This window comes from Apium graveolens, chromosome 7, assembly GCF_009905375.1.
Source record: "Apium graveolens cultivar Ventura chromosome 7, ASM990537v1, whole genome shotgun sequence".
Lineage (NCBI taxonomy): Eukaryota > Viridiplantae > Streptophyta > Magnoliopsida > Apiales > Apiaceae > Apium > Apium graveolens.
This window is the reverse complement of record NC_133653.1, coordinates 123,638,310-123,659,253: the sequence shown is the minus strand read 5'-3', so window position 1 is coordinate 123,659,253 and position 20,944 is coordinate 123,638,310.

Below are 20,944 nucleotides of genomic sequence, written 5' to 3'. Positions count from 1 at the left end.
TTCTAAAGGGATACAAGCATGGTAACATTTATGAAGCTGAGCTTTCAACAAGTACTGATGGTTCTGTAATCTTTCTGTTAAGTAGAGCATCAATTGAAGAAAGCTGGGATTGGCATAAGAAACTCTCTCATTTAAATTTCAATAATATAAATGAACTAGTCAAGAAAGATCTTGTGAGAGGACTGCCAAAATCAGTATTTGCTCCTGATGGCCTTTGTGATTCATGTCAAAAGGAAAAACAAAGAAAATCTTCATTCAAGAGCAAGACTGAATCTTTAATTCTTGAGCCTTATCACCTACTACAAGTTGATCTATTTGGTCCAGTAAATGTCATGTCTATTGCAAATAAGAAATATGCTATGGTCGTAGTAGATGAGTTTACCAGATACACATGGGTGTATTTCTTGCACACAAAAAGTGAAACTGCATCTATCTTGATTGATCATGTCAAATAACTGGATAAATTACTAACCTACTTTTGGGCTGAAACTGTGCAGACTGCTTGTTTTACTCAGAATGCAACACTTATCAACAAGCATGGAAAGACACCATATGAGATGGTGAAGAAAAAGAAGCCTAGTCTGATGTAACACCCCCAAATCCGGGGTCGGGGATCCGGGTTGTCACGAGTTCCATTTCCCTTAATAACACCCAATCTTAATAAATAATCAACTATTCTGTACTGTGACCCCACCATAAACACACACACCACAAGTTATAGTCTTAGAGATGAATATCCAAAAATAATCACAATTCAACCCCAATTCACAACCCAATCCAAACTCCATCCAAAATACATTACAACAGCCCCAAACCAACTCATTATAATCCATTTACTTACTCCTAAAACTTGAATTTAAACTATACTACATTCTTTAACCAAATCTTAAGATTTCAACAAATCAATCACCACCATTCCAACCCAAACTCTTAAACAAACAAGTTTCAAGCTACTCTTTACTCTAACAACCAAAATCAACCTAATATACAAATTAAAGCTAGGGTTTGGAGATGATATACCTTCCTTGAAGTGGTGTGAGTAGCTAAGAAGCCTTAGGAAGCCTTGAGGAGTCATAGGAAAGCTTGGATCTTAAAGGAAAAGCAAGAAAATCAAGTTAAAAACCTTGAAATCACTATTCATTGTCTTCTTCATTGATTTATTGGAGAAGATAGAGAATGAATGGGATGCTTAAACTCATAATATAGCCATATCTATACATAAGGAACACTAGGGAATTATCTTACCAATTTAGGAGGCTTGGATCTTGGATTTTGAAAATCCTTTCCTTTGAAATTGTAAAAAGCCGAGAGCAAGCTTTTGTTGAAGAGAAATAGATTTCTTTTGTTTTGATGAAATGATTTGTTTGGCTTGGTGGATGTAATTTTGTTTTTGTTTTGGTTAATTACCTTTTTAGCCTTAACTTTGTGTGGTTCTACTTCAACCACATCTCCTTCCTTCCCATGTCATGCTTATGTCATGCTATGATGTCATCTTCCCCTCCTTGTCCTCTTCTCATTGGTTGGGTGACATCATCCTCTATAATCCCTTTGATTAACTTCCTAATTGTTTGCCTAATGACCGCTGATCTGTTATACGGTTCGCTTAACTTTCATTTTCGTTTATCGTTTATCGTTTTAGGGATCATACCCAGGATCTTATTACTTAGGTTCCCTTAACCTTTCTCAATATATTATATTCCTTTTATGATCCTCTCTTATAATCCTTTAATTTAAATCCTTTTTATCCTGTTACCTTATACTCAATTCTTTCCGTATCTAGTGGATTTCCGGGAAAATCAAAGTGTTCGGAATTTGGATTCTGACGATCTTTACATACACTTATATACCACATAGAGTACTAATAATATCCCAGAAGATCAATAACAGAACCCCTACATAGTGTGGCATGAAAAGTTTTCTCATTCAGCATAATCTGCAAAATCACTATTCATAAGGGTTTCAAAACTTTCCAAAAATTGGGGTTATTACAGTCTCCCCTCCTTAAAAGGATTCCGTCCCGGAATCAGATAGAAAATGAATAGGGATACTTTATTAACATTGCACTTTCTATCTCTCGAGTAAATTTTCCCACATTGTGGTTCTTCCATCAAACTCTGAATAGTTTGATAACCCTTCTCCTAAGCACTTGTTCCTTTTTCAATCTATAACCCTTCATGGTCACTCCATATAGGTTACATCGGGTTGCATGTTTATGTGCTCATATGCCCCTATTTGTCTGGCATCCGAATTACACTTTCTTAACACTGATACGTGGAACACGTTATGAACTTGCTACATATTCGGGGGTAGGGCTAGCTCATATGCTATCTTCCCAATACGTCTTAATATATCCAAGGGTCCAAAATTCGTGGACTTAGCTTCCCTTTCTTTCCGAACCTCATCCTTCCTTTCCAAGGGAATACCTATAACAACACTAGGTCCCCTACTTCCCATTCCTTGTCCTTTCGTGTCAAATGAACATACTTATTATGTCCATCTTGGGCTACTACCAGCCGTCCTCTGATTAAATCTATTAAATCCTTGGTCCTTTGGACCACTGCTGGTCCGAGCATCTTGCGCTCTGCAACATCATCCTATCATAAGGGAGATCGACATTGTCTTCCCTCAAGGATCTCATAAGGCGATATCTCAATACTGACATATGATCTATTATCGTAAGAAAACTCAACCCGTGTTAAGTGATCATTCCAATTTCATTCAAGTCTATTGCACAGACTCTCATTATAGCTTTTAGCATTAGAGCTTTTGCTTCTCAATACCCATTCTTTTCGAGTTCGTAATCGCTACTACCTTCCATTCCTAATATTATACTGGTTATACTTTTGCTCGTTAGCATTCTATAACCTTTTAATACCCATGTCAACCTTAGTATCACGAATGTGTTTCCATTCCGAATACCACCGCAACTTTATTACTCCTTTTTCAGCTGTTTCTATTTTTGAAAGCTTGATCCATCATATAGAAGTAAAAGAATTCATTGAGAGATCACTATGATCATGAACACTTGTTACATTACATAGTTAGTACAGAAGGTGGCCAGCCTTTAGTACTTGACAAGCAATTAAACAATAGCTGGTATCCTACCCGGCTTCTATCACACAGATAGATAGTCATTCGGCAATACCTCCCCTTCTGGAAGGGTTGTTCTTCTCAGCTTACATGAAATGAAAAGAAGAGAAAAGAACGAACTGAAGAGAATTGTATATATGTAAAAAAATATTGCCATAAAATATCTGGCTTGGAATCTACCTCTGAACTATAGAGATTTGTCATAGGAGAACAAAACATATATGTATTTATATCAACATCAAGTATTATAGCATCGTATTTCACGTGCCTAAATATTTTTGTTATTCCGTCCATCATTCTATGGACCCATGCTCTACCTCGAGCTTATACACAATCACCTTTGAAACTCCCTCGACATTGAAAATCGAATCTGGGATCTCATTCTAGACATCATCGTTACTAGAATTCTATGCTTGCACTGTAACCTTCCTCGTATAATAATACGACTCTCTATTGATAAGAAAGAATAAATATTCAATAGGTAGATACTCTACTTAATTAGTCTATCAATGATAACTTATACACTACCACGACCCGTTTAGTGGTACTCAATCTCAACATCCATTCCAATACAACTCTCACGGTTGTAATCAGCTCATTACTCGCAGAATCATTGCTGCATTACTATGGTCCACCACTGACCTACTGTCGCCATTCACTTTCCATGAAATCTTAATATCTAACCATACGGAGTCCATACATGTCGTATAGAATACTTCTAAGGAGTTAACATAACCACCAATTATAATTCATGAAGACCACTCCAAACTCTGACGTACTTTCATGACATGAAGTAGATAAAATTGCAGAAGAGTTTCAGTCAAAGCAACGATAGCAGGTGAATACCATTCTTAATCGTATGCCTTAAATATAAGACTTAACTCAAGGTTCGTTTAGTCCTTTTTTTTTGAAATATGGTCCTGGATTATTCTCAAGATAGTACCCTCTGAGATAGATAGCCCGCTCATGGCGATTACACGAATTAACCTTTGCCAACCACTATTATGGTTGGGTATTACACAGTCATCAGAAGGAATGTCAATCTTCCAAACCATAATACAACCTTCACAGCTTTAACCATCATCACTGTATTCCTTTGGCACAAGCGCCTATAATTATCCTTTTACCTTTAAAGTGTCGGCCACCTCTTTGGCCTTTCCTGATAGTAAAATTTCCTTACAGTCAATGTCATTTTAACCACCTCCAAATAAATTTTCTACCTTATTTCAATCATAGCTTATGTGAAGATGTTTTCCTTAAAATCTGATGAGTAAAAAAAATTTACCATTTTTCCATAAGTTATTGCCTCAGTCTTTAGAGGTTAATCACTGTCACGAATGACTCTCAATCATACTTAGAACACTTTTTATCTTAAGTCCTAATTGCCCTGAACAACTTCGACCATTACTGGTTCGATCCATACCTTCTCGTGGTTTAACACGTGCCCCACTTGGCATCATTATAATTACGTCATATTTCCTTTATCAACATTTCTATTCTTGAGAATTTCGAATATTACCTTTCTCCTTGCAAAACCTCTAAGGTTATCCTTGAATCGTTCCTCCTGTATTCCCTAGATACAGGGCATATCAAGATACCATTTATTAATGCCAAAATCATTGTCTATATACTTCTGAAAAATTTCTCCACTGATTCTTAAAGGTTGTTATTACCTTAATCCTTTCCAATTCATACTGTCAAACTCATACTATCCCTATTAAGGGTGAAATGCCAACCTTTATGCATTCCCCTGGAATTCATTTTAAGTTACCGATGTTCTATCCTTAATTCCACCTTTGGAAAAAGTACATGCATCCTTCCATGGATAAATCAAGTCATATATCCCTGATGAGGGTGTCTTATTGGATCATTCCTACCTCGATAGTATATGCCTAATTTTACAATAACATCTGTATTCCAAATGAGGTCAATCAATATGGCCTCCAAAAGATAACAACGGTTATCCACTTGTCTTGCCTAATCTGGTAACGATAACAAGGATGTTCTGGAAGATATTGGTCGTGTTCAACGTGAACTTCTTCTTAATAATTCCTTATTTACTTTTGTTGTTTATCTCAACAGTCATCTCAATGTTGGGATATTTTTCATACCTGGCGTCTCCCTTTCTGGGTATCAAGCCACCGGTCTTACACTTCACATTCTTGAAGGTCACTTCCTTCATCCAATTTTCCTAATTTCTTACTTCCTTGTCTCCTCAGTCTATCCGCGTCTCATTATTTATCCTTCGAACTATCTCAAGGTTTCCTCGAATCCTCCCAACTTACAGGGGATAAAATATATGTATCTCTTGTTCCTTCAATCATCAAATTTAACTCATGGTGAATCACCCTCATCCTGACGATTACATACTTTTCTATTTCTATTGCTACGAGTCTTTAGGGTTTCCTCATACCCAACTCCCTTGTCATTCCTCAAACTCTATTGCCTTTATATTCCTTTCCACTTCAGTTTCTTTTCATTTTCCTTTCTCTTATCATTATTTCATGAACCAACACAACATAAGCATTGATTTCAAATATCCCGTCATTCTGGATTCGTGTCCTCAGAACGAATCTTAACAACTTTTACAATCTTAGATTCATAATTTATCATACTCGTCCGCCTTTGCTCTGGCTCTAAAGCTTTTACACTATCTCCATAACCTTGGGAATTACTTTCTCGAAAATAATTGACTGAACTTTAATCAGTTTATTATAATCTCTTGCTCCGTGCCTTCCTTGGCCTTTCACCAGCGGTTGGTCTCTCTCTTAGGAAGGTAAGTGACAAAAATAGTCTTTTGCACTTCGTCAATCATTTAGAATCTCAAATGATTCCTATATTTCCTTTAGCCAGGCTCTTGCCTCGATGGGGTCAACTTGTTCCTTGGCACTGTGAGAGCTTAACGACTTAAAGGTCCTGAAATAATTTCCCACCGTATTGTTTCCTCAAGGTGGTGGTTGGGGATAATAGTCTAAGTCCTTTTTAGACAGGTCCATGAATTGCCGTATAGGAGTACCGTCTCGGGTCTCCTTTCTTTACTCGACTTTTTGTTTCCCTAGTATGAAATGTTTCATCCTTCTCCCATACTTGGGGTTATCTTATACGTTAAAATCCTCATTTTCCACTTCATTATGTTATGGGTTCCTTCTATCTTGATGGCGACCTCCCTGACTATCACGTTCAGGTTTTGCTCTAAATCTTATTCCTCAAACTAGCTTTCATTTAAGATCTCATCTTTAAGCTCTTGAACATTTGGAATCCAAATTCTGTAGGAATACCTCATTATTCCTTTCTCATCTTTCTCGGTATTAATCTTTTATCTAATTGTTGGCTCTTTGTCTTCCTTCATCACTTTTTCTGGCACAATATGTTCTTTTCCGATAATTCGGACTGTGTTGCTATCTCAAACAGATTTTCGGTACCGGCTCCGGTTACCTTCATATCTATTTCCATTTTCTCAAAATCTCTTATCAACTCTCCCAAAGACATTATCATCTTGAGTCTCTCCTTTACACTAAGGGCATTAGCCACCATTTTGGCTTTCCCTGGATGATAAAGAATCCCATAATCGTAATCCTTGATTAGCTCTAACCGCCTCCTTTGGCGTATGTTGAGCTCTTTCTGCGTAAAAAAAATGTACTAGAACACTTATGGCTTAGGTAAATCTCGCACTCCTCTCCATACAAGTAGTGCCTCCAATATTTAGGGCAAAACTATTGCCATGAGCCCAAGCTCATGGGTGGGGATATCGAATTTTATATTCCCTTAATTGTCGTGACGCGGACGCGATTATCTTGCTGTGCTGTATAAGAAGCACCCTAATTCCTTATGCGAAGCGTCACTTACAAATCACAAAATCTCCTTTTTCCATCCGGCAACGCCAACATAGGGGCCGTCACCAACCTTTGCTTCAGTTCTTAAAAGTTGTTCTCACATTTCTCTGTCCATTCGAACTTCTCGGTCGTACGAGTAAGCCGTGATAAAGGGGCTACTATCTTTACAAAATTGAACGAACCTCTGGTAGTGACCGGACAATCCTACCTCTGGGAGTTGCCCTATCCATGGGCATCAATTCCCCAGTGGTCCTTTATTCATTCTTGTCACTATCCTTCACGGGATCCTCCTCGGCAACAATCCCTTCTAGGACAACACCCTCAACCGCTACATCCTCAATATCAACATCATCCGGTCCTGCGTTAGGACGCTCTATCGGATCCACAATCCGATCTCCAATAAGTAATAAAACATCATCGCGTTGTTGCTCCTCAACCTCAGGGTTCGGTGTCCCGCTACCATATACGATAACGAACTACGCTTCTATCGTTACATTTATAAGGGTTCCCATAAGGGTTTTAACTGTCAATACTACATTAGGTAGTCCGACTATGAACTTGGCAAGAGTTCTTATTTATCTTAGTGAACTTATTATCTTACCGTCACTTCATCTCTGAGGTTTATAACGCTTAGCTCTGATACCACTTCTGTAACACCCCCAAATCCGGGGTCGGGGATCCGGGTTGTTACGAGTTCCATTTCCCTTAATAACACCCAATCTTAATAAATAATCAACTATTCTGTACTGTGACCCCACCATAAACACACACACCACAAGTTATAGTCTCAGAGATGAATATCCAAAAATAATCACAATTCAACCCCAATTCACAACCCAATCCAAACTCCATCTAAAATACATTACAACAGCCCCAAACCAACTCATTATAATCCATTTACTTACTCCTAAAACTTGAATTTAAACTATACTACATTCTTTAACCAAATCTTAAGATTTCAACAAATCAATCACCACCATTCCAACCCAAACTCTTAAACAAACAAGTTTCAAGCTACTCTTTACTCTAACAACCAAAATCAACCTAATATACAAATTAAAGCTAGGGTTTGGAGATGATATACCTTCCTTGAAGTGGTGTGAGTAGCTAAGAAGCCTTAGGAAGCCTTGAGGAGTCTTAGGAAAGCTTGGATCTTAAAGGAAAAGCAAGAAAATCAAGTTAAAAACCTTGAAATCACTATTCATTGTCTTCTTCATTGATTTATTGGAGAAGATAGAGAATGAATGGGATGCTTAAACTCATAATATAGCCATATCTATGCATAAGGAACACTAGGGAATTATCTTACCAATTTAGGAGGCTTGGATCTTGGATTTTGAAAATCCTTTCCTTTGAAATTGTAAAAAGCCGAGAGCAAGCTTTTGTTGAAGAGAAATAGATTTCTTTTGTTTTGATGAAATGATTTGTTTGGCTTGGTGGATGTAATTTTGTTTTTGTTTTGGTTAATTACCTTTTTGGCCTTAACTTTGTGTGGTTCTACTTCAACCACATCTCCTTCCTTCCCATGTCATGCTTATGTCATGCTATGATGTCATCTTCCCCTCTTTGTCCTCTTCTCATTGGTTGGGTGACATCATCCACTCTAATCCCTTTGATTAACTTCCTAATTATTTGCCTAATGACCGCTGATCTGTTATACGGTTCGCTTAACTTTCATTTTCGTTTATCGTTTGAGGGATCATACCCGGGATCTTATTACTTAGGTTCCCTTAACCTTTATCAATATATTATATTCCTTTTATGATCCTCTCTTATAATCCTTTAATTTAAATCCTTTTTATCCTGTTACCTTATACTCAATTCTTTCTGTATCTAGTGGATTTCCGGGAAAATCAAAGTGTTCGGAATTTGGATTCTGACGATCTTTACATACACTTATATACCACATAGAGTACTAATAATATCCCAGAAGATCAATAACAGAACCCCTATATAGTGTGGCATGAAAAGTTTTCTCATTCAGCATAATCTGCAAAATCACTATTCATAAGGGTTTCAAAAATTTCCAAAAATTGGGGTTATTACATCTGAAGTATTTTCATGTATTTGGATGCAAGTGTTTTGTTCTTTAGACTCATCCTGAACAACTATCCAAATTTGATCTAAAAGCTGATGAAGGAATTTTTGTTGGATATCCACTTTCCACAAAAGCCTTCAGAGTCTACAATTTAAGAACAAGGGTTGTCATGGAATCTATCAATGTCTCTTTTGATGATAAGAAGATTACTGGACTTGAAGATTTCAATGATCATGATCAGCTGAGATTTGAGAATGAAGTTTTAAATTCTAATTCTCTAAATCCTGACAGTCTAAATCCTGATAGTCTAAATCCTGATACTGCAAATTCTTATTGATTAAACTCTGATGTCATTGAAACTGTGGTGACTACACCAAAGCAAGATGGACCTGTGCAGGGGGGCATATTGAAGATACAACCACATCTCAAGAAGCATCAGAATCTAGAAAAGGCTCTTCAAGTTGATTCATCAAGTTCTGATAGGTCAAGTTCTGATAATTCTGGAAACTCAAATTCTGAAGGATCCAACTCAGAGAGCATAATTTCAGGGGGAGCATCAGAAAATGTTGATGGAGACATCATGGATCATGGTGGAGCATCCAGTTCTAGAGATAACCTTCCATCTGCAAGGAAGTGGACTAAAGCACATACACCTGACTTGATTATTGGAGATCCTGAAGCAGGTATTAGAACTAGAACATTAACATCAAATGAATGTCTCTATCATTCTTTTCTTTCTCAGATTGAACCAAAGATTGAACTAGAACTTGAAAGAAATAAAGTCTGGATCCTAGTGCCAAGACCAAAAACAGATCTGTTGTTGGTACAAAATGGGTGTTCAGAAACAAAATTGATAGTGATGGCATAATTACAAGGAATAAAGCAAGGATGGTTGCAAAAGGATACTTTTAACAGGAGGGAATTGATTATGATGAAACATTTGCACCAGTTGCTAGATTGGAAGCCATAAGGATATTTTTGGCTTATGCTGCTCACAAAAAGTTTACAGTCTTTCAAATGGATGTAAAAGTGCTTTTCTTAATGGAGAATTAGAAGAAGAAGTACATGTTGAACAACCTCAAGGTTTTGTAGATTTAAAATTTCCTCATCATGTCTACAAACTTGATAAAGCACTTTATGGCCTTAAGCAAGCTCCAAGAGCATGGTATGAGACATTAGCTCAGTTTCTTCTGGAAAGTGGATTTAACAGAGGGACTATTGACAAAACATTGTTTTATCTCAACCATAGAAATGACTTACTTTTGGTGCAGATATATGTTGATGATATCATTTTTGGTTCTACAAATGACAGACTTTGTAAAAGGTTTGCCAAATTAATGCAGTCAAGTCAAGCAGAATGAAGGAGGAACTTTTATTTGTCAATCTAAATACACCATAAATTTGTTGAAGAAATTTGGAATGCAAGACTGTTCAAGTGCATCCACTCCTATGGCCACTACAACAAAATTGGATAAGGATACCGGTACATCAGTATATATTACTGATTACAGAGGTATGATTAGCTCACTACTCTATCTAACTGCAAGTAGACCTGATATCATGTATGCTACCTGTCTTTGTGAAAGATTTCAAGAAGATCCAAGAGAACCTCACTTAACAGCTGTAAAAAGAATTTTCAAGTACCTTAAGTGTACAGCTGATCTAGGATTATGGTATCCTAGGGAATCAGACTTTAAGCTAATAGGTTACTCAGATGCAGATTTTGCAGGATGGAAAATTGACAAGAAAAGCACAACTGGAAGCTGCCAATTTCTTGGAGGCAGATTGGTTTCTTGGTTTAGCAAGAAACAGAAGTCAATTTCCACATCAACTGTAGAAGCTGAATACATTACTGCAGGAAGCTGTTGTGCACAAATTCTTTGGAGGCTTTGTAGATCCCAAATATCCAGATCATATCTACAGGCTTGATAAAGCACTTTATGGCCTTAAGCAAGCTTCAAGAGCATGGTATGAGACTTTAGCTCAGTTTCTTCTGGAAAGTGGATTTAACAGAGGAACTATAGACAAAACATTATTCTACCTCAACCATGGAAATGACTTACTTCTGGTTCAGATATATGTTGATGATATCATCTTTGGTTCTACAAATGACAGACTTTGCAAAAAGTTTGCCACACTGATGCAGTCAAGATATCAAATGAGTATGATGGGAGAACTTAGCTATTTTTTGGGCCTTCAAGTCAAGCAGAATGATGATATGTGATGATTATATAATATCTAGCATAGGTTGTGCTTATTCGTCTTATGTGCGTCGCGAACATATAAGATAGCCTGTTAATCTCTTGTGAAGCGATAGTGAATCTTGAGATTTAGAACTTGTCATGCTAGCATAGGTGCATGTATTGTATACATGATTAGTGGGTAACTCTAACCGTTTTACCTGCCCTGTGTAATCATAATGAATAACTTGCGCTTAAATCATTAGGTTGTCAAATTCTGTAGACATATAGGGTCTCAACATAATTGATGCCTATTCAACTTCTATTTTAATTGTGGATGCTTGGTAGAATGGTACTTGTGCAATGAAAGTTTGGCTTTTATCAGTTTCATGTTGTTCGATTAATATCATCACCGTTACATGCTAAGGGTAATAACAATAACTATTGAATGAAGTAGTAATGAAGTTATGATCTCATGTGTGTTTAATATTGTTAATTCAAGTGTTAATTTAAGTGTTTTATTCTCGTAGTTAATAGTAGTTAATAATTAGTTAATCAACCTTAAGTGTTATTGTCTTGACATTGAGAAGTAATCATATATTGGTGAGTAAGTGTTAATTAAACATAATTAGTCTGAGTCTCTGTGGGAACGAACTAGAAATCATTCTATATTAATTGTGAACGCGTATACTTGCGTGAATTATTAGCGCATGCTTTTTGCCTAACAGCGAAGTGATCAGTAGACATTAATTGAATTACTGATAATAACGAGTTATCATGCGAGCATTGGAATGACTACAAAGCTTTGTACGAAAGAGAAAGTCATTCTCCCTTGGTTTGGGGAGAAGTTGGTAAGCGGAGGATACTTGAGCCCCGTTGAGTCAACCGACCAAAGAAAATCATATACCTTATCAGAATCCGGCTAGTGGTAGCCTAGGACAAAAAATAGAGATATACGGACCAAACCTATAAGGACATAGAGTATGAAATAAGAGACCAAGTATTGTTGAAAATGTCTCCCTGTGAGGGAGTGATGAGATTTGAAAGGAAAGAAAAGCGACGCCCAAGATTTATTGGATCGGTTGAAATCTTTAAAAGACTAAAACATTTGGCTTACGGATTAGAATTACCCCCGAATAGTCGACAAGTTTATAACGATTACCACGAATCGATGTTAGGAAATTTAATCGTCAACTTAAGACATATGATTGAAAAAGAGCAAATAAACATGCAGCCAAACTTAGCGTATATGGAGCAAAATGTAAAGATTATAGATTTACAAGAACGAGTACTCTAAAACATATTTGACGGACAAGTGAATTTTTTTGTGAAGAGATCAAATACTGCGAAGTCAACGTGAGAACTCGAGGTTGTCATGCAAGAAACGTATCCCCATCTGTTCCTAACTGATTCTGGGACGAAATCCTTTTAAGGGGTGAAGACTATAAAAACCCAAATTTTCGACATTGGTAAAAGACCTTTATTTATAGTAACCTTGCGGTTTAATAAAAAAATTTGCAACCACGCCATATACGAGTATTTAATTTAAGTTTTCGAGTTGATATTTTGATTATAGGTAATAAATAAGTGTATATAAAAGTCATTATTTTTCAAAGAAAACCAATATTTCAAAATAACCTTATTTTACGAGCTATCGAGGAATATGAGAATTGCACTATGACCAAAGATTTAAAATCCTACGAGTAAAACCCAAGTTCATGTATGAGAAAAGATAAATATTACGATTAAAGAATTTACACCCCAAATTACATACGAGTATTGATCGAGATTACGAGTAAACAATTAAGTATTACGTAAGTGAAAAAATAAAAGAATAAAGCCCATGAAAGTTCTATACAATTCCCATGCAAACTACAAGTATAAGAAACTGAACAAAGACAACCAAACTAGGGCAACTGGAGTTGGAAACAAGGTTCCATGAATTAAGGAAAAGCAAGAATATAAGTTCATGTTTTCTAACTTTATTAGTACTTGGCCTTGCCCTTTCACTCCACCAATATTTACTTGAGTAAAAATGCAGCCATGTATCAATATATACATATTATACAAACAAAAATACAGTAAACTTACAAGAGAAGCCAAGCAAAGAGTTCTTCCCCCTTTTCATTTTTTCAATTCAAATTTTCAAGAACAAGGAGGAAAGAAGAATTCAAAACTCAAGTTCTAGAGCTTCAAATATCACAAAAATTTAACCACAGCTCTCCATATCATAGTTATGGTTCATACCAAATTTCAAGGCCATCCATTGAATTTGAAATTTATGAAAAATGTTTGGAGATGAGGGTGAATAGTGACTCCGAAAATTTCTAACTAGTTTCTTGATTTCTTTTGCAAGTTTAAGAAGGATATACATAGTTCAAGGTGCCCTTAAGGCTTTAAAGATCTATTTAGTATGTGTAAGGATTCAATAAAGGTATAAACTTCCTCCACCCTTTGTATTTCTTTGAGATTTAAGCATAGTTACAAGATGTGTTCAACTCTAACATAATTGTTAGAGAATGGAGTTTGGATTGTTAAAATCTTAATGGTTAATTATTATGAATTGATGTTGTTGATGTTTTAATAGAGTTAGTGAATTGACCTTTAAATAAACTTGGTGGATTTGATGATTGGGGTCATTGGTTAATAAATTTAACGTAGTTAAATTCAAGATCGTTACGCGTATAGCCGTTATAATGTTCGTGTGTCATTAGGACTGTTTTAAAGCATATTTCCGAACTGAAAAAAATATAGTTTTGAACAACAACGAATATCAATGTAAAGGTCTTGTTTTCTAGTTTTTAACCATATAAAGATCATGCCGATACGACTTACGAATTAGGAGAAAAGTTTGTTTTAGAGAACGTAGTGGAGAAAACCAAATTGTTACCTAGTGCTGACTTAGAGGGTATAATTGAGGCCATTAAACATTGTTTAAAATTATGAAACTTGGTCAGTATCTGACGTATACAGTGAGGAAGCCCCTAATTAAAAATTTGATCTAAAAAATGTTAATATTTCAATTTTATATCAATGTCGGAGCGAAGGTCGCGCAAAGTGAGAGCACTAAAAATGACCACAGCATAGCCACTGCCTAGAACTGCTACTTTGGGATTTTCACCCCTCTTCCCAGAAAACCATTTTCAAGTAATTCATCCTAAATTTTGTCTAGATCATGCACGCAATAATGGTGCATCGATTGAGTTAACAGTTTGAGAGAAATCAATGTTTTAGTGAAAGCGGTATGAATAGTAAAACTCCATAGTTGAGCGAAATTTTAAAATATTTTTCACCTATTTAAATTAATGTTTTGAAGCTGAAATGTTTATGATAAATACTACTAATGCTCAGAAAGATCCTTGAGGTGTTTTCGTATTAAAGTATCAAATTTTCGATTTATTAAAAATGTTAAAGTGCAAGTCGTGTAATAGTAACATTCGGTAAAGTCAACTCCCGGAGACCATTTTTACTGTCCATTACGATCAAGTATTGATAGTTATTTCGAGTCAGTCGAATAACAAAAATTATAAAGTATTACACTTGTTAGTATAATAAGACATTGACATGATTAGAAATAAATACTGATTAAGATTACAATATTTGTTGATAAGAAACCCCGGAACAAGTGGAAGTCAGAGAACATATCTTGGACTCCAGACAAGTTTTCAAACCCTACCTTTACAAACTGTTGTGTTGTTTCTATTTCAATTACTGTGATATACATACAATGTTGTATTACGATGTTTTAAAAATTACGATATATATAAATATTATATGATATGTTGATAATTTTGGTATAAGAGTATACCGAATTTCAATGGATAAAACTAGAGAGTAACGTTGTATATAGGAGATGTATATTTTAGACCAAGAGTTAATCAGTAAAGTTGATGAAAACCCGAAAGCATTCCAGAGGTATTTTATTTAAGAATATTAACGCTAGAGAGTAGTGTGGTATATTTATTTTAGACCGAGAGTCGGTCGTTTTAAATTATTAAAAACCCGGAAGTACTCCGGAGAGGTTTGAAATTATAAATTCTGTATTTATTTTGTTATTATAGTAAATCCCCTGAGGGACTCGATATCCTTGCGGTTTATTTAATACTTCGAACTTTTATTAAAATGATTTCCAAATATCATATTCTCTTAACTTAAATTTATTTAAATGATGAATATTATTTCAAATATTCCTTTAGACGAGAAAATAATTATATACGATTATTTAATTATTTAACTTCAAACATTTATTATTTATTCTAGATTTAATTATTTTATCAAGCATAAATCAGTTGAGGATTATTATTCAAATATTCTTAAAAATAGAATTATTCAATGTTTAATTATTTAATAATTTTTATTTAATTATTAAATATTCATTGAAGGTTTAATATGATTTAAAAATTCCTAAATCCTATTTCAAATATTTTCTGAGTTTCAGAAAATCATGTTAGTACTATCCGAACTTCGAAAAATATTATTTCGATCTATTTTAAATATTTTGACTATACTGTCAAAAGAAACTCCCCCTTAAATATATATATTGAAAACGATTAACCCACATTATCTACAATACTTTCCCAAAAATTCCCGGAAGTACATATATATATATGTAAGACGAGTTATGCCTATCAACAAGCATTGCGCTTGGGGAACTCTGATATAATTCAAGTTCCGAGTAAATGATAGGATTTTTTGAAAAGACTGGGGGGGTAGACTCTAATATTATAGTACTACGGAGACTAGCAGTACCGTAGGAGACAAGACCATGTGTACTCAAGGACCTACGAAGTGTGTGTATACCCATAATGGGACACATAGCCCGTATGTGGTGAGGGTGATAACTGGAATAAAAAAAGGTGTCATCCTTCTACTAGTAGAAAAGGTTACAGATTTCTGTTATACGAATGATCATCGTATACGGTGGCTCCGCTGAATGTCCTATTCTTCCAATTGGAGTTGGTATTCAATACCTTAACCTAAGCTGTTAGATATATTTGATAATGTCATGTCTAATATGATTTGTGTTTAGTTTTCAGATCTTACTTGAACAAGAAAAATCAGTACTTAACTGGAATCAGCATTTATACTGAAGTCAGAACTTAAGTTATCAGTACTTAAGGTTCAGGAGATATTTATTAGGAGATAATATCAGGACTTAAAGGAAACTTTCAGATAAGGAAGGCGGCTGATTAAAAGGAAAGAAGATCAAGACAAATGTAAGAAGAGATATGCATGAAGAAGGAATCCTGTGAAGAATGGAATACTTGGAAGAAAAGATAACTGATTCATATATTTTAGGAAGCAGAATTATATTCCATATCAATTAGCGATTATCTTGTAACTGTGTAATATATAAACACAGACATAGGGTTTATACCATAAGTGTTATCATTATCAAAAATATTATTCATTGTAACCCTAGCAGCTCTCGTGATATCTGTTCATCACTGAGAGAGGACAGTTCTACATTGTAACAGAGTTGAATAAAGTTTATGTTCTGTTACTTGTGTTCTTTGAATTCGATTTGATTGTGCTATACACTGTATTCAACTCCCTTCTACAATGTGTGTAACCTAACATGTGGTATCAGAGCTTATCTGTTAACACACAAACAGTTTAAGATCCAAAAATAATCATGTCTGAAGCAGAAACTCCAACCAAGCCCACCAAAACTGAAGAACCCCCAAAGACTCAAATCCATAGTCGATATGAGGCTATTAGAGTTCCCATACTAAAACCATCTAAATATCCCATATGGAAGGTGAGGATGACTATTTTTCTGGAAGCTACAGATCCAGAATATCTTGACAGAATCAATGAAGGACCTCACAAGCCAACAATACTCGATGTTGTAGTTGCAGGTGAAGCAGCAAAGTCTGTACCAAAGGAGAAGAGTGATTACACTGCTGAAGATATCGCATCAATTGCTAAGGATGCTACGACCCCATTATCATGATTAGCCCATGATAGAACTCATCGTCACCATGGGTTCATATGAAAACATGATAATCACACAAATATATAAACTAATAAAAATACTTAATAAAACCAGAGTACGTCACAAGAGTATTAAGGTTCAAAGAGTAAAGAAAACTAGCATCCATTGTTATAACGAATAAAAGACTCGCAAGATAACGTATGCTTCCTCTTCTTCGTTGTTGTAACGACCGAGAATTTTGCGTCATAATTAAGAAAATAAAGTATGTGTTATGTGATGAGATTATAATTATGTGAATAAGTGATGATTATTTATCTAATCTGTATACTAGAGTTTAGAAGCGTGGATAAAAACGTTCTAATTTAAAGAGTCAGCTTAGAAATTAAGCTTGGTGTCGGGCCGTCAGGTAGAACGGAACCCGTCCTAATATGGAAATTAAATAATATAAAATGAGAATTATATGTGAAGTGAATGAATAAAGTATTTCGTCCTAAGAGACGTGTTGATTGGCAAAGATAATGAGAAGCGTAATCGAAACACTGAGCGTCGGGCCGTCAGGCTGAACGTGATCCGGTACGCGTAAAAGAGGATAAAGATTAAAGAGGTATAGATTCTATGATCAGACCTGAGTCGTTATGTGACTATATGTGTGTGATTGCTTGACTGTGTGCATGACTATGTGATTCTGTGTCAATTTTGAATTTTAAAGGAATTACGTGATATAAGTAAAGGTTTAATTAACCTTCGCGCATTTTTATAAAATCATCCGAGAAGGATAAAAACATGGGATTTGTTTTGTTATCTTCGTAATGATCCTAGAGACTTTTTAAAAATAATAAGTGAATTCGATTGTTGATCTTTGCATTTTTAAATCAATTTTATATGGAAAATGTATTTATTAAAGCAAGTTTGCGAAATATATATAAAATCAACTGTTCGCTCAAATTCTTATTATGAGTAATGGATAAAAAGCTAATTTTAAGACCTACGTGTTAAAATTGTCATTTTCAATAATCCTCGACTTCCCGAGAGAGAAATATTTTTATTTTGAACATCGTTGCATTTGAGTAAAAAGAGAAAGAAAGTGCAAATTAAAAAGGGAGTTATTAGATTACCATTTTGCCCTTGTGTTGGTGGAGTATAAATTACTCCTTCCTCCCCATTTTCTTCTTTCTTTTCCGTGCACTCACTCTTTTCTCTCCTCTTTTTCTTTCACTCTCTCTCTCACTCGAACAACTCTCTCTCGGCTTTCTCTTCAATCTCTCTCGGTATACTTCCTTTTTCCTTGATCAAACTCATCAATCATCCTTAATTCTTCTTGCTAAACACTTATGTGTAGGTAGAAGTATGTGCATGTGTGTATTGGTGCTTGCATGCCGAAGTGTGTGTGTGTTTTTGGGTTCAGTTTTGAGCCAAGAACCGAGGGCTTGCTTGATTAGTTCGTATCCTATGATTATTGTGCTGAAATCAGTTTGAATGTAATGTTTTGATTAAAAAGGCCGAATGACCATTATTATTTTTAAGGAAATCAAGTTGATTGTGGTGAAATGCATGATTTAATGATTTGATGTTGAAAAATAGGATGATTTGTGATTCTAGGAGTAAGAATATCAAGTTGCATGTTTTGTTTTTGAAAAAAGCCAAATGGTTTTAATCTTTAAAGTTGTTTGATTTGAGTTAACTTGTTTAAAATGATGATGGATTGTTATTAGATTAAAAAGGAATGAAATTATTGTTGCATGCTAAGTTTAGGTTCGAATTTTTGTGTTAATAAGAAAGGAAATTGATTTTTATGAGATAATCTTGGTAAACACTAAGTATAAATAGCCTAAAAGTGATTGCATGTTAGTTTTAAAGAGGATCAAGATGTGCATGTCATTAATTTGTCCTTGAGATGTGAATTTGAGTTTTTGCCGAATGAAATTGAGTTAAAAGGGACTAATTTGATGAATGAATGGATGCATGTTGTGATTTAGGTGAAAATCAATTGTGTTAATGAACTTAGTTGGCTTACTTGATAAAGATAAAGTGTTTGATATCGTGATAAGTTGAAATTGAATTGCATGCGCGCAAGTATGTATGATTTGGTTCAAATTTTTATGATTAAAATGAAGAAGGATGATACTTTAATAGCTTTGAATGAGTTGTGTGTATGTATGTGAGTTAAAGTGAGAATTTGGTTAATTTTGTGTAATAAGGCCGAATAGGCCATAAGGAATGAAAGTCAAATTACTTGGTTTTTATGATTAAAAGGATGATTGGAAGTGTATAAGTAAATATTTATGAATTTGTTGCTTGATTATAGTATGTGGCTCGAATTAAGGAGCAAAAGAAAAGGAAACTAAGTTGATTGATATAAGTGATGGTTATGAACGTAAATGTTTGGTTGTGAATAGGTCTTGTACTCGTAAAAGAGTCGTGTTAGTTTGATTAGAGATATAGCCAAGGTCAAGCGAGTACGCTTTGATTGCTAAGTATATAAGGATATAAAAGCTACGAGAAAGGAATATGCTATGTGCTATATGCTAAGTGCTATGTGCTTATATGTATAAGCTATATTCGTATGCTCGAGTCAAAGATATAATCAAGTTATCGTATAGAGTGATCGTTCCGGGAACGAGAGTTGAGAATCTGATTAAGATTTTGGTTTTATTGTAGATTCGGAGCGTGAGGGCATTCAGGCTAGGAAAGGAAAGGATTTACTAGGTGGCAGTAGTTCAACCCTCAGGAAAGCAAATTCAGGCAAGTAACTCTAATTACTTGTGTAAATGATTATAAAGGAAATATTGTTCATACCATGTAGAGTACTGAACTGTTTAAGCATGAAACCCTTGTTTATGAAACCCTGTTATTGATTTAAAGAATCCCTATTCTTGATAACCTGTTATTGATAAGCCTATTGATTTCACTCATTGATAATCTAACCTTTCTGTTCAAGTTACCTATAATGCCATGATTCATATTGAACCTATTGATTATCTTGGTTAACTCTGTTTAATGATACCATGTTTCTCTTGATCACCCTATTGATCCCTAAGTCAATGCTGATCCTTCTAATTAGTGCCTTGTTGTCCTTGATACAGAATTCTTGAGAATTGTTCCTTGCGTATCTTTGATTCACTCCCTGAACCTTGTTTCTTTAAAAATCTGATTTAAGAATGAGTTTCGACTTGAAAGAGTCCGAATGATTTCAAATGCTTGGTAATGGTAAAATGAATTTTAGAAAACCTATTTGTTTTTCCAACTCAAGGTTTTCCAAATGAATTCTTGATGGATTGGATTGAGATGTAAGAGGCTAGTGGGACTAGTCCAGTCATGGTAAGAGGCTAGTGGGACTAGTCCAATTTAAGGCTGAAATTATGCCGATTGGTACCTTAAAGACCGGAATGGAGGTCGATATGGGCTGATCACCCGTATATAATGAAATGGAAAGATAAAGTGATCCAATCAAGGGTTCTAATTGATTATTTAAAAAGGGAACTGGAACTTTTATTCAGTAAATTGATTTTTGGAAATGAAAATGGTTTATATTGCTTTGAAAAGAGTTGATTATGTTATTGTGGATCTTAAAGCATGAGAACCCTGATTCTTGAAACTGTTGATCATATGATTGATTCTATCTTGAAATACTGTTGCTTTCCTCTATCAAAAGATCTGTTTTGATCCTATAATGATTTGTGATGAATGTCGGCTTTCGTCCTGCTTCGAGCCTTGTTCCTTGAAAGCCCCTACTATTCTTCAGATACCTTTCGTTATCCCAAAAAAAATGGAAATCTGCCACCTAGAATAATTAAAGTAGAATGCCCTAGCTCGTTCAAGTATATTGTGATTTGATATTGTAGAACTGCTATATAGTTACTTGCTG